The sequence below is a fragment of the Falco punctatus genome (assembly GCF_963210335.1).
Source record: "Falco punctatus genome assembly, chromosome: 7".
Lineage (NCBI taxonomy): Eukaryota > Metazoa > Chordata > Aves > Falconiformes > Falconidae > Falco > Falco punctatus.
The window spans coordinates 62455551-62470813 of NC_137587.1; the positions used below are offsets into that span (position 1 = coordinate 62455551).

At 44.7% G+C, this 15263-nt stretch overlaps 1 protein-coding gene across 1 annotated transcript in view; it reads right to left on the reverse strand.

The window, feature by feature from the left end:
- The window catches only part of AGBL1 (AGBL carboxypeptidase 1), a 465261-nt gene extending 453081 nt beyond the window's left edge, over positions 1–12180 (reverse strand). Inside the window, exon 1 of the mRNA XM_080396228.1 lies at positions 1–12180. This exon is cut by the window's left edge and continues 22378 nt beyond it. The gene's annotated coding sequence lies outside the window, so the exon portion shown is untranslated.
- Between the last annotated feature and the right edge of the window lie 3083 nt (positions 12181–15263).

Below are 15263 nucleotides of genomic sequence, written 5' to 3' on the forward strand. Positions count from 1 at the left end.
GATTTCTGCATACCAGAAGCAGCTGCCCATGTGGTGTAACACAGAGATACACAAAGGCACACAAAGATGCCCCGATCTGAATCCTTCCTCAGCCATCGAGGCCAGGAGGCTGTTTTGCATCCCTGCCCCACCGCTCTCCCAGCATATACTGGTTGGACCAGTTAGATTTCCATACCGGGCCGTTGGGATAGTTACCTTGATATAGATGGAATCAGCATGAGCTGGCTGAGAGCATTTTAGTTGGTTTCGCAGCAATCCCAGCTCCTCCAGTCCCTCTACCTCTGACATTCAGCGTCTTGGCAATACTGCTGACTTCTGCGAAACCGGGGCACTGATACAGACATGAAAGTCCTGCTTTGGAGAGAGCTACTGGAGAGGTCTGTACAGCACTGCATGCGAGAGCTAGACTGGAGGCTGAATTCACCTCGATTTGTGGTTATTTAATTGTTCCAGCATTAGCTTTTTTCTGGGTTTGACTGCTCTGATCTTACAACTCCCGGTCCTGATTCTTCTGCCATTTCCCACCCCACCTGTCAGCTCATGATTTACACCTTCCCAGAGCAGCAACGTACTGATTTTGATTCCGAACAGTGCTACTTCTGTACGTCCCCTCTATTAACCAAGATGCAAATTGATGGAAAAGCAACTGGCTTTCTGAGAGGGTGATCTCAGGGGACTAAATGGAGCAGATGCTCTTGTGTTTGCACGGCATTGTGAGTCCAAGGCAGGTTCACCTTGGAGAACAGAAGGAGCTTCACCCAACCCCACTCCACCACATCTGTGACTGAGGAGATACGGCAATCTGTGCTGCTCCACATCCCAGGACAGCTGCGCCCCACCATGGGGAACAACACCCTTCCTCTTCCTCAGAGCAATGACAGAACCCTGAAATGCCCTAAAACTTCAGACAGGCATTTCTGCCCTATTCTCCTTGCAGGAGCACCCTTGTACCGCCACCCACCTCAAACCCCAAGCTCAACCTTGCCTGGGCAGCTGAAGACAACATGAGCCAGCTCAGGGAAACGCTTTGGACGTTAGAGCTTTTCTCATAGTCTGCCCCATGTTTCAGGTTCATCTCTCTAGGAGGCAGCAGCAATTCTTTATAACTCCATGGTGACAGGAAGGAAAAATTGCCTAGATTAATAGACCTGTTCCCAAGGTATTCCCAGCCAAGGTTTCCCCTCGCTGAGGCAGGCAGGAGTCTCCTGTGCCGGATGGGCGCTTTGCAATCGCAGCATCTGCTCCACCTGCAGCAGGACCGCCGGGTGAAAGCAGGGTGGGCTGCGTGGGGGCGTCCCACGTGGGTCTTGAGTTTCAAAAGCTAATAAGAACAAATATGTCATCACATAGTTCAGTGATCTCACAGCTCTGAGTGTTTTTGACAAATAGGTGCTTCCTGGTTTCAGTTCGTACACTTTTATAGCAGCTAATGAAAGTCAGATGCTCGCTGCTTCAGCGCTGAGGTCTTGCGTAGCTGAAGCACAGCTTTTGGCCAGAGTGGTGTGAAAATTTTCAGTCAGAAACTGTCACCTCTGCACCTCTGGGTTACAGATTCCTGCCCCATCCTGACATTGAAGAACATATTTAACCCAAGAAGTGTATGTCATAAAACTATTATAAAACATTTAAAAATTAACGCAGGAGGAAATGTTGACCCATCTGATCCTTTCCACCATAACAGCCACAAATAATAGATTCACATAATTCCTCACAGTATATATAGCATGGATTTATAGTTGGATGATTTAGCGTCCCAGCCCACCACACCTGCACAAAATAAATACCTCTAACTGGTACTGAAAATGCTGGATAGGTTTCATTGCATCCTGGCACTTATTGTCAACATTATTTATTATTGATCAAGCACTGACAAATGCATTCAGTGTTTTACAAACATGAGAAGATAAAGACCTTTCCCCATTAAATATACACATAATGTTGAACTCTGAAGGGCACCAAGAATCCCATTAAAGTCAGTAGTATCCATTTATCTTCTCAGGTGAGTGCCCATAGGCAAACCAATTCAGACACATGTAATTCTCCTGATGAAGGCCAATTAAAATGTGCTGTGAATGATACTGTCCTCAAAACTGTGCTCAGTCACAGCCTTTTCTTCTGTGAGGACGTGTTAGGATTTAACATGGAGAGGCAGGGAGAAGCAGGCGATGTGTAGCAACATCCATGTTCTGATAAATACTCTGGAAGACAAAGCAATGAGTCAAGATGGCAGGACCTCAGTATCTAAGCCATCTCAATAATACTCTTTATTTCTTCAAAGAGCTCTGGCTGCTCACACCAAAGAAAGAAATAAAGGGATATTTTTTCCCTAGACTCTGAAAATCTTCTGACCTATTCCTGCTCCAGAGCACAGAGCACAGATGGGTCCGCAGCAGCTGTGGGAGAAGGTTTCCTTCCAAGATTGTTCCAAATAAATACCAACTAACTAGGAATTCTGTTAGGAGCTAACTGTCCTGGTTTCAGCTAGGACAGAGTTAATATTCTTTTAGCAGCTGGTGCATGCCTGTGTTTTGGATTTGGTGTGAGAACAGTGTTGATAACACACTGATGGGTTTCGCTGCTGCTGGAAAGACTTTTCGGTTTCTCAGGCCCTGCCAGTGAGCAGGCTGGGGGGCACAAGGAGCTGGGAGGGGACACAGCCGGGACAGCTGACCCCGACTGACCCAAGGGACATCCCATGCCCTACACCGTCATGCTCGGTATGTAAAGCTGGGGGAAGAAGAAGGACGGAGGGCGATGCTTGGAGTGACGGCATTTGTCTTCCCAAGTACCTGTTGTGTGTGCTGGAGCCGGCGTTGCTGGAGGTGGGCTGAGCACCTGCCTGCCCATGGGGAGTGGGGAATGAATTCCTGGCTTTGCTTTGCTTGCGTGTGCAGCTTTTGCTTTACCTGTTAAAGTGTCTTTATCTCATTGTGTCAGTTTTCTCACTTTCACTCCTCTGATTCTCTCCCCCACCCCACCAGGGAGGAGTGAGCAGGCAGCTGTGTGGTGCTGAGCTGCCTACTGGGGTTACACCGCAGCACCAACATGGACTAATTATTTTCTTTATAATGTTGAGCTGTTGATTACCTGAAAGCAGACTTCATAGTGAGAGTCACAAGGCATATTCAAATATGTGCTAAAAATGCTGCGAGAGTAAACTATTACGGTATCTCAGCATTTGTGAGTCCAACTCTTCTGCAGACTGAAAATGAACTTTACTTCGCTGAGGATACCGCAAAACCCAGAAAGATTTTAAGTGAATTTCAGTGAATTCCAATGAATTTCATAAACTTCTTTGAATTAGCCAGTCTGTTCCATACATCACTACTGCAAAGACTGGCTGGATCAGCAGAGGTTTCGGGGTGAATTTTACAATAGTGTGCTGCTTGCAGATGCACAGATCTTGGAGACCTCTTCAGCTTGCAGGTCTTACATTTTACTTCTGCAGATGTTTAAAACTGCATGAAGGATCTAATAAGAAATATTCCATTTATTTATGTGCACCTACACTTCAACACTTCATGAGCTACTGAAATCAGGCTGTGTGGCAGGTTTTGTTTCCACTTTTTTAATAGTATAAATGATAGCTTGTACTCTGCCCTGTTTCCTGCCCCAGACTGGCCTCAGCAGCTATGCAGAACCATCCAGAGTCTTTCAAATGCTGAAATTTAGGTACATTTACTTCCCATCCCACTTCTGCCATTCTTCTGAGTTGCAGGCAATTGATTAATACAATAAGCCTCATCAACTACAAACGCAGTACAGCAGTTATTGAGCTAATCTATCTTATTTCTAAGCAGTTTTTATCAAGTAATTATTGCAATTATTTTAACAGACAAAAAATTTTAAAGTACTAAGAGCTTGCTTCTCCACTCAAGCCAGAAATTAGCAAAAGAGCTTTTCTCTTGTTTATTTAAGCACCAGAAGCAGTATTGGATTTTCAAAAGAAAAAGAGCATAGCACAAGTTTTACAGCTTCTGAGCAAGGATTAGCTTTAAACTGTGGAAGAACATGACTGAAATAAGGGGTAGTCAGAACAGCAGTTGCTGTACCTATGATGGGATATTTAATCTCCAACTTGTAAAGAGCAAATATGAACAGTGGATTTTGTTCTGAACTGTTGCAAACAAAAACAGAGGGTGTTTTGTAAGAGTGAGGATGAAAACCAATGCTGTGGCAACTGTTATCATAGAATTATCTATGTCGGAAAAGACGTTTAAAGTCAAGTTCAACTGTTAACCTAACCCTGCCAAGGCCACCACTAATCCATGTCCTGAAGCAGCACATCTACACGTCTTTTAAACACCTCCAGGGATGGTGACTCAGCCACCTCCCTGGGCAGCCTGTTCCAGTGCTTGACAACCCTTTTGGTGAAGAAATTTTTCCTAATCCCCAATCTAAGCCTCCCCCGGCACAACTTGAGGCCATTTCTTCTTGTCTTATCACTTGTGACCTGGGAGAAGAGACCGACCCCCCTCGCTGCAGCCCCTTGCAGCAGCTGTGGGGAGCGATAAGGTCCCCCCTGAGCCCCCTCCTCTCCAGGCTGAACCCCCCCAGCCGCTCCCCATGGTTCTTGTGCCCCAGCCCCTTCCCCAGCCCCTGCCCGGCTCTGGACACGCTGCAGCCCCTCAGTGTCCCCCCTGCAGTGAGGGCCCAGCGCTGACCCCAGGATTCGAGGGGCGGCCGCACCAGTGCCCAGCGCAGGGGGGTGATGGCTGCCCTGGACCTTTTCCCTGATGAATATAACTCCAACGGCTCCTTGGATTGTATCTTAATGCCCAACCTGCAGTTTATCACTGAGCTAGGGTCAATGATGTAAGGAAAGGAATGAATCACCGTGGTTGCCTTTCTAAATTCTTTACTTGTCAGGCCATTTTTCTTACAATGTTCATATGATGCTAAACAGTAGGTGGTAGAAAAACGGGAAAAACAAACTCCCAAGTGAATGAATGTTGCTCTTATTCAGCAGGATCCTCTGCAAAACATATTTTTATTCTTTGGAACATAGTTTTATTTATTTGATATGTTAAAATAACCTATGTGAAACATTCAGTTTTGACATTCTTCACTTTCCCTTTTTTCCTCAGTTTTCTTCTCTGACCTATTTTCCCTTATGTTTCTTTTTTTCCCTGTTTATCACAGAAAAGGAGGCTCGAAACAGAAATAAACAATACATTTTTAAAGACTTGTTTAACCCAAATATTCACATCTAGAAGAAAGAAAAAGTAGTCAGGTTCAATAAATACTGTCAATAACAAATCCCCTAGTTCTCTGGGAAGTGATTAACCACTGATTGAAAATAAGGTGGACCTTTTGGTAACTGTCTTGCTACTTCTGCCCTTAGGTCAAACACAGCAGAAACCTGCACATCTGTGGAAAGGTCTCTGGGGACAATCAGTTTAACTTCCAAAACTGGTCTCCTTAATATAGATTTGTCAAATGCTGTAACATACTGCCTGAAACCCTTCTGTGCAGCATTACCTTGCAGAGCTCAGTACTGCCATGGACTGAAGAACCTCTCTACTGTTTCTAACTCTCTGATTCTGTGATCTGCAAAGAGAGTTCGAGCTTTTGTGACTTTAAAAGTCTCTGGGCTGTACTTTCTGGGGGTAGTGGGGTTGCAGGAAGGCATGAATGATGTGGCTGGGCATTGCTCCCCCAACCTCAGCCCACAGAGCATCATCAACCAGCCAGGACAGAAGTTTGTCATCACACCCTTCCCAAAAACTGCTCTGCAAAGATTTGGGCTAAATACCTTCAAAAATGGATCCCCAGTCTGGTCTTCAGTCGACTTAATCTCCCTCTTTTTCACTGCTAGGCTCTTCCCAGCTGTCTGGACAAGGGCAGAGAGCAAAGGAAAGGAAACAGACTCTGTTTTGTGAACAGCAGAAATATTCCACTGCTTGCTGCCCTCCCTGACACCTGCTCTCTTGGATGTATGTTTTACCCTGTATATCATCTCTAAATGGGAAACGGACAGGCATAGTTGTGCACACACACTTCTGCCTTTTGATGCCTCTTGCACCTGTAGAAATCGCGCCTTTTATGCCCAGATAGCCAATGGATCAGTGAGATCCTGGGTAAGCACATGTCACGCTCATAAATTAGGTGCCAGCAGCTTTGGAAATCGGCCCTTGGCATCTCATAGCATGTTCCCTTCCACACCAGTACTGCAAAGCTGTGATGGCGTTCACTGGGGTGAGAAACACTTCTAGGGACTCTGTCAGCCAGCAAAAAATGCACTTTGCTGTACCTTGCATAAAAATATGATCTTTTTGTGCACAGGAACTTGCTATGCCAGCTTTGGCAGGAGTGCTTTCTTCCCCTTGCACCCCGCTAGACTCTCTCCTGCTTCCAGAGCAGGAGCTGTGATGTTCCCTGGGGAAGTTCCTGACACCTGGAAGGATCAGGCTTATCTCTCCCTGCCTTATCAGCTCTCCACTTCTTTTCAACATTCATTTTAAAATTAATGTCTCCTGTTCTCCTCGCATCTACCTCTTAATTTGGCTCATACTCTGCTATGAGTTTTCTGGCTGAAATTTATTCACCAGACAATGTCTTTATGACTGCTTGGCCTCATTTCATTCTAAAAAAGAAATACTTTGCAATCCAGTTTCTATAGAAGCCTCCTAACAAAATTACTTTTTGTTGTATGTTATGGAGAAAATCTGCAAAACTCTTACACTGCTGCATGCAGGACGTTAATTCCAGCTCATGAACATGCTTCTCTGAAGTCCTGCAGCTCTGTAAGTGGAATAACTTTGATGACTAAACTGCTAAATCAACACTTGTCTCATTCTCTTTAAAAAAATAATTAAATCAACCCTCATTCACCTGTCACTGAAACAAACAGAAAACAGACAAATTAAGACCCCTTGTTGTGACTCAACATTTTCAGCAGTTACTGAATCCTGTCATCATTATTTTTTTCTCTTCTGTGAATAGTTTTACATTCGCATTTTATGGCAGAAGCAATAGAGGTAGAATTTCCATTTTCTTCCTACTTTCATGTGTTTCTGATGCTTAAAAAGATTTCAGAAACCAGAGAAATGGATGGATTAGCATTGAGAATGGACAGAGGTGCCGAGTAAAGCTGTGTCACCACGTCGCCCCAGCCTGCACAAATGGAATAGCACTGCTATCTGGTGGCTGCTCCATGACTCATGGAAAATGCCTTGGCTGTCTCAGGCATCTGTTTGGAGGTATACATAGCACAGAAGTTTGCAACACAGTTGATCCAACAAAGAAGCCAAGGATTAGCCAGGCTGCTGAGCTTAAACTCACTTTGACTGACAGGGAAAAAAAAAAAAAAAAAAAGGGCAGAAAAAAGGCAAAGACTGCGCTTGGGAGGGGTGTAATGGGAACAATATATTTGCCAGATTGCTGAGGGACAGGCAGAGGTTTGCAAAAAATGGTTTTCATCATGACAGTTTTTTGATTGTCATCACATTTCATTCTGCAAAAAAATGAAATAGATAATTTCAGTATGTCTCACTCGTAATAGTCTCAGAATTGAAAGCTGTCATGTTGTGGCTCAAAACATGCTTTTGAAAAGAAAATGGATGTTTCTTTTGTCAAAAAATATTGTTTTAAAGAGCTGACATCTGAACTGAATGTTTCAGTTGTGTTAAAATGTTACACTTTGACCCAAGATCAATGGGAATGTGGGATGTGGAGAGGGTTCATTTGATACAGTATTTCCAGTCTTTTCAGTCCTATCTTAGTCTGGTGGCAAAATCAGATTTGAATAATGTATTTTCAAGAGCACCAGGATCCCGGCCATATTTTGTCAAGAAAGTAATTTGGAAGAAAGAAAAAAGTTCAGTTGGAAACAATGCAGACCATTACTGCAATTTAGGTTTTGGCCGTACAAAGATGAGCCAGCCATGGGGTCTGGATCCAGAGGGATGCCCAGGAGCAGGGCTTCTGCCAGTAAAAAAGCCTGTGTCCAGCAAAGACCATCCACCCAGGCTGAGAATTCTGTACTGATGAGCCAAAGATGTGTCACAAAGAGGTCTGGACCAGCGAGCTGCAGATGTTAATTACAGCAGACCCTTAACTCATCTTGTGTTTGACCATCAGAATAAACATTGGTATTGACGGAGGCGAAATGAAGCAGTGAAATCTATTCTGTGAAGATTGCTCGGGGACTTTCAGGCCCACCTCAGGAAGCCTTGCTTTCTCCTTGACAGTTTAAAGACTAGACATGAACAAGTGTGACTGTGACTTGCTGCTCTAAATATAGAATACCACAAATTATCACATGCTGACAGGTTTCAGTTCCATGGATGAGTCTGCCAGCAAGGCCTTGAAAGCATCTCCACTCAGCCGTCCATGAACGGAGCAGATAAGCTCTCCGAATAACACGGTGAAACCAGCAGTTTTCTTCACTATACAGCCCAGCTCATCTCATGCTCTTCCCCAACCCTCTTAGGATAAACTCAGTCCATATGAGCACCCCACTCTTCCTTGCCACAAGATAGATGCTTTTCTCACTGACATAACTTGATGGGGGAGAATTACACCCCTGCATTAGACGGTGCCTCATTTTTCTCTTATAGCAACAGTTATAAATCTGTGCCTGGCGCTCTCTCATGTACATAAATCTGGCCCTGCAGACCACCAGCCAATGTATTTTCCTACTTCCCACACAATTAAAGGTGCCAAAGATATTTTTTTTCCCCCTCTCAAGTCACACTTCTGACGATTTTACAAAAACAGTATTATGGAGGGAAAGAGCAAGTTGTGAAATGTAACGATGTTGAGACGTTTAGCATCCCGGCATTTCATGCAATTAACCTTCGTAATGCAAATTTATTACAGCTTTGGGAAAAAAAACGGTGTTTTGAATAAAAAAAAAAAAAGACATTCTCAGAAAGTGTTAGAAAAAAAAGCGTTCCAACCATTTCAATGCTAAACTTCAAAATATTAGTTGGGAGGTCTGTAATACAATAATTTGTGTCATCTCTTTAGATACAAGTTTTGACTAGCAACTGGCCGTACCAAACACCTGCTGGTGTGTGCACAGAGCTAACCCACTGCCTGGGAAGTGCACAGCAAAAGAGGGCAGCGCCTGCCAGCCCATCCCAGGGGACTGTCACTAAGGTTCAGCAACGAGTAGACACATTTAACCCTCAAAAGCAGGAGAGTTAGTCCTCTTCTCCGCTTCCCCTGCAAAGCTGGGTCTAACTGGGATTTCCCCTGAAGCAGCACTAAGTCAGAAGCTGTTAAAAGGGTGTGTGTGTGTGTGTTTGTATATTTGAAGGACTCGCCAAGCAACAGAGGTGAGCAATGAGGCTGTTTTCATGGCACTGGGGACAGCATCTAGTGGTGGGATCAGTAGGAAAAAAAGGAAGCAGATTTGCAGGTGGATGTAGGGTATGGGGGGGAAGGTGGTGATTAAAAGAAACCACAGCTGTAAAGCCAGCTGTCTGGGCTCAGAAGGACTCTGACCAAACACACAGCAGAAAGGAAAACAGAGCAGGCAAATGCAGACAGGGTTCATCCTTCTGGGGTGGGTTGGTTTGTATTCTCCTCATAAAGATGCTGTGTTGAAAATGCCTGGAAAACCCTGATCTGTTTGTTTTGTTTTATTATCATGTGTCCCTGGAGATGTAACTGCAAACCCCGAGGGAGCAATTCATACCACCAAAGTTAGGCAGCTACCTCAGGCACCAAATTAGGAGTCTTATCACCTGTCCAGATAATCATGGAAAAGAGAAAGGGCACTACAGCTTGCCTAGGATACAAATTACCCTCCAGAAGGGCTTATCTGTCACCACTGGTTTTACGGGGAGCCTAGGGCGATCAGATCTCTGTGGAGTGAATCCCCCTGATCCCTCCGGGGCACAAGGTAGGGCCATGGGAAAGAGCATGCTAAAGCCAGGGGAGAGCAGCTGGACCATGGGCTCCATTCCTGTGATGGCAGAGGACCCTCTGCCCACAAAGAGTGCCATAGCAGGGCACCCCCAAAGCTGACTGAGATGTAAGGTATAAGCCTTTGACTTAGCATGACCTGACCTTTTCCAATGTGAAATTATTCAGCCAGCAAACTCCCAAATAGCAGCCTTTCCCTCCAAGTCTCCTACCCAGAACATGGCAAGCCCCAAAGATCTTTTTTTCTCCTCATTTCATATCATCTCCTGGCAGAATCAGCATTGCAACAGGGAACAGCTTGTTCCCTTGATCCTCTCCCTGCCGATGCCTCATACCCTTTACTTACATGGTTCCATTAATGCCTTGCTTTGAGCACATGAATACAGGTATTTTGCAAATCTCCTTCACTTCAGGGACCAGGATTACTCCTTATTCAGGATGGAAAAGCATATAAACAGAATATTTAATGGAATGACTGTAAGCGTCAGTTACACCTGAACAAAGAACGGCAAATGGCCTTATAATATGCTTTATACCTGCTTCTTCTCTTAGATTGCACTGCAAGCTATTTACAATTCACAATCCACATACCCCTGCATCTGAAATGCCTTTCTCACTGACTCCCTGATTAAGTGACAGAGTCTAATCTCAGCACAGCCTCCGAAGTCGCAGCAAACACAAATCTTCCCAGAGATAACCAAAATAGCTGGTTTATTTATTTTCATTCTTTTGCAACTGGGTATTTGCATATTAGAGTGGTTATTGGGGGGGGGAAGAAAAGTCACGGATGCAAATTTGACATTCAGATGTCAGCTCCTCCATAAATAAGGTCAACAGTGATGAGGACACTTGCTAGTCTCCAATTATAGGTCTCTTAATGCGTAAATAACGCTAATGCATGGCACCTGCTATCAGAGCACAACTCATAAAGAAGATGTTAATCAAAGCCAACCCAGCTGAAATTTGCCCCTCTTGCTGTTTCCTGGCTGTTTGGCTCAGAGGCGATTTAGCAGTTGACCTGAAAGCAGCTTGAATCACTCAGCGTGCATAGCTGGGTTCTGCCCAGTCCTCCTGGATCAAAATGTGTCCCATGTCACCTTTTCCCTGTCCCGGGCACCCTTCCCAGCCCAGAGCAAAGAGTGGCCTAATTTTACAAACCAGGGTGAACCCAGCTCAGGTTCCAGCCCAAGCGCTGCCACCTGCAACTCAATCCCGGTGGAAAGAGGATCTTGGCCCTTTCCAAAGAGGACGCCGGCCACCGCCACGAGGACAGGTTCTCTCAGCCCATCTTCAGGAGCTGACAGGTTAGATGACACTTCACTCAGAGGCTTAGTGCCTTGGAGAGACGGGACTGACAAAGCCATTGCCTGAGCCTGGCAGAAGTGCCAGCGTTTGACCTCTTGCTATATTTTCTCAGGCAAAGAGCTCCCTGCAGGGCTGTATGCTTCCGATTGCGCAGCACTTAAAGCTGGAGCTAATTGGTGACCCCTTTTTATCACCTCTCAGGTATCATCTGGATAAACTGGCTCTATCACTCTACAGCCCCAGAAATGTGAGGAGGGTAACGGGCTGAAGATGAGAGCCCAGGGCTGGCTGCCAAATGTTTCTGGGGCTTGTTCTGTGGGCATCTCGGTTCCTCACTAATACTTTTATCCCCTCCTCATAAATCTATTTGCATCAGGTTGATATTTCTTGCTTTTTTTAGAGCAGTGCCATGGCAGCTGTCCAAGCTGGAACCCCTGGTGCAACCTTCAAACAGAAAGCGAAAGGCTCTCACGACCAGCGAGGTGATAACAGCACAGGCAGCAACACAGGGGAGATGCTGAACACCTGGGTTCTTTGCCTGGTTTTGTCTGGGCTTTCAGGGGAACCTATTTAAGCTTTTTATGTCTCAGTTTCTCAGGAGCTGCTTGCAGCCATCTTTGTAAAATGCTTAAAAGCTTTCTGGGTGGGAAATCCACAGCAGCAGCGGCTCACTAATACCGGGGTGCGATAGTTTGTCTTTCTCAGATCAGGGCAATAAAGTGCTGATGCAAAGAGAAAGGCAGCAACAGTTAACACTAGGGAAGAATTGACTTCCATATGGTACAATAACTTCCTTTGGGCTTTCTCCAGCTCTGCCTCAATAATCTCCCTTTTGTTACGCTTTATATGAGTTTCAAATTCCCTGGCTGCAGAGGCTGGCGGAGAACGAGGTGGAGCTGCTCTTCTGAGACAGCTCTTTTGGCTTTCTCCAACCTGGAGACTGGAGGTAAGCTGGAGTTGGGAGCAAAGGCTGTAGAGAGAAATGTGGGCAAACAGCATGCTGCCTCCGTGTCCCTCCTTGTAGCAGCGACATGTACCAATAAACCTGGAGTTACCCAAACGCACTCGCTGGGGCTACTCTGGGGCTGAAGAGGGAGACCAGCAAGTTGGAGGCCAAGGGTCTAGCCAGAAAAGAGGGCAAAAGAAAGGCAGGAGGTACCTGCAGCTGATACACTTGCAAAGCTTTGTTTACAAGCAGCGTGAAAAAAGCTGTGGATTGAAATCTGCCTTTGGAGCAGCCTTAAGAGCACAGCACCGCTCTGAAAGCTGGTGGCTCCCAGCACCCAGAGGAGCCTTTCAGCCTCTTCCTGGCCTTGCAAGTAAGGTTTTTATTTACAGTTTCATGTAAGGACAGAGCTGAGGCATGTCTGGATAGGGAAGGAGCAGTCACAGGGAAGGCAGCAATTTTGTCCATTTTTAAGAAGCACCAGTGAGCCGTGAACCCTGGAGCATTCAGCATCTTTGCTTCCCTGGTCATTCTGGATCACCGTGAGGGCTTCCCTCAGCACTCCTGCAAAGTGATCCGCGGAGCTACACCTCCTGCCTGGGAGAGCACCTCTCCTCCACACCCACGAGGCATGTGCAGTGGTCAAGTGAAAACAAGACCAAGCCTTGGGTAAGTGATAAAATCAGTGCAACACCACCAAACCTTGGGTTACTGATGAAGTTAAGGCAAAAGTCTCGGAATTTGTTTTAAAACCTTTTTTTCTTCCAGCCAGCAGATAACCATTAAGACAGATCAAAGATTTCAGTCTCTAAGATATTTCTTCGTTATTACATTTAATAAAAAGTATTTAAAATCCTCACACCCAGCAGCCTAAAAACAATAAGGAAGAACAGCTCACACTCAGGCAACAAAGTCTGGCTCTGGGCTTTGCATATGACCTCAGCCTCTCTTGCCTTTTTCTGGGGTTTTTCTTATTGACTGGAATTCACCGGCACAAAAAGAATTGCTAACAACTTTTGGATCAAAAAGTTACCCCTTTGTATTCAATGCAAATGGGGAAAAGCAGTCATACAATACAAAATGAGCTAATATACCATAATCTACTCATATATTGTAAGACTTGCTTATTGCTCTGGTGATTGATTTATTTTTAGTATGCAAGATGCTGAGCACCGTGTGCCTTCCAACTGCTTGAGCACAATTATTATATTGATTTGATGTGACAGTAGCTCTGTGTTTAAGGTGGTTTATGTTTTTTAATTTGCAATTAAATAAAAGGATGCCTACTCCCCAGGATGGCTGACAGTTGTTTATACCCTGCAGTAGTTGATGAAGCAAACTTTTATTTGGCTTCATAAAACATACTTGTTCTGTCACTCTGAAGCACATTAGTTAGAGTTCTCAGAGTGGTTTCTTACCTAGCAAAAGATAAAACTAAACTCCAATCTATTTTAAAATAGGCCAGGTAACAACATCAGTGTTGCAATGGGACTATAATGAAGTAAGTGAGCTAGCAATATTGTACTATTGATAAAAGTAATAGTGATAATATATTTCTGTAGTGCCTTTCGGCCTGAAGGATCCTGAAGTGTGTGGGGTATTCACTTGTTCCTTTGCTACTTCCTCCCTCCCTCCCTTCCTCTCTTTCATTGTATGTATATAAATATACTTATAGATATATATGCTTTATTTAAACCCTCCTTTTCTTCCACTGCTTAGAAAGGAGGAATCTTGACAGCTACTTAAAATCAGGTACTGCACAACAGTTACCGAGCTACAGATGAGACTGCTCCATTGTCCCTGACTCTAAGGGAAGAACCCTCCAGAGGAAGATCCCTATTGTCGCACACAGAAGCAGGCACGTCTTTACGCTCATGCTGCTTGACTGCTTCACAACTATGAGGTGCTGCACAAACAATGGAAAGATAATATTTTCTCTCTGAAAATGTGCACTCTTGCTTTTACTCAGTGAAGGAGCCATAAATGTGAGCTGGGCACATCTGTGGGTCCGTCTCTTCTCTGCAGACCATCCATGATGATGGCAGAAGACTTATCTTCCTTACACATGTAATATAACCTCATCTGAAGGTCCCACACTTAAATGTGGAAAATTTCCCCTAATCGGGACTGCTAAGGAAGAGGGGAGAAGAGGAAAATCATCACTAAGTGCTCCCTTGAACACTTGATTCAATATCTCTTGAAGTTAATAGAAGATTTTCTACTATCTTCAGTGGCTTTGAATTGTTCCCAATTCATTACAAAGGCAATGGATATTTGCCACACCAGATAGTTCAGCCTGGAGGGTCTATCAGCCCTTGCTGCTTTGCTGCCTGCCAAGCTAGAGTTAACTGGAGGACACTTAAAACCAACACATTTCAAGCATAGATAAGGCTTGGTCTTGCTGACCTACGTCCAGCTGGCCTGAGCCCAGAGCTATAACCTCCAAGTGATTCGATTGCCATCTCTCCGTTACCTTCTCCATTCCAGAGATGCCTCCTCACATGAATGTGGCATGCAGAAACACAGAACACCAGGAGGGTCAAATGTTTCCAAATGTTGTATAACACATCTCTCCAGCCTCGGGTGGGCCTCCAAAAATTCCACAGATTCTGGGCTATCCATTCATCAACCTAAATTGAGTTCTCGTGTTTATCGTGCCATATGAAACATGTGTTGATTATCAGATGATGTACTATAGCAAATATACATCAGAATTACTGTGTCACCTTGTGCTTGCTCAGACAGAAACAGAACAAAAATAATCTATAAATATCAGGTCAGACCCTTAAAATGGATTTGTTTTGACTGCAGCAGTGCCACTTTTACATGAATATTCCAGCAAGCAATTATAATGGGAATGTAGTAGAGGCTAATATTATTGAATGCTCCCCTCAAGGAGACTATTAGACTAGTCATCATGTCATCATTTGCCGTTATTCAGCCCAGGCACCTGACTTCAGGAGTTGGATCCATCAGTTGTAGGAACCAGTATGTGCCACGTGATCTCAACATCCACCCCAAACAACCGAAGTAATAAATTATGAATATCAAGTACACCAAACACTGTTGATGGCCAACCATTTACAAGCAGCCAACATGCTAAAATGTGCATTCCAGTGTCTGATCAATTTATAGG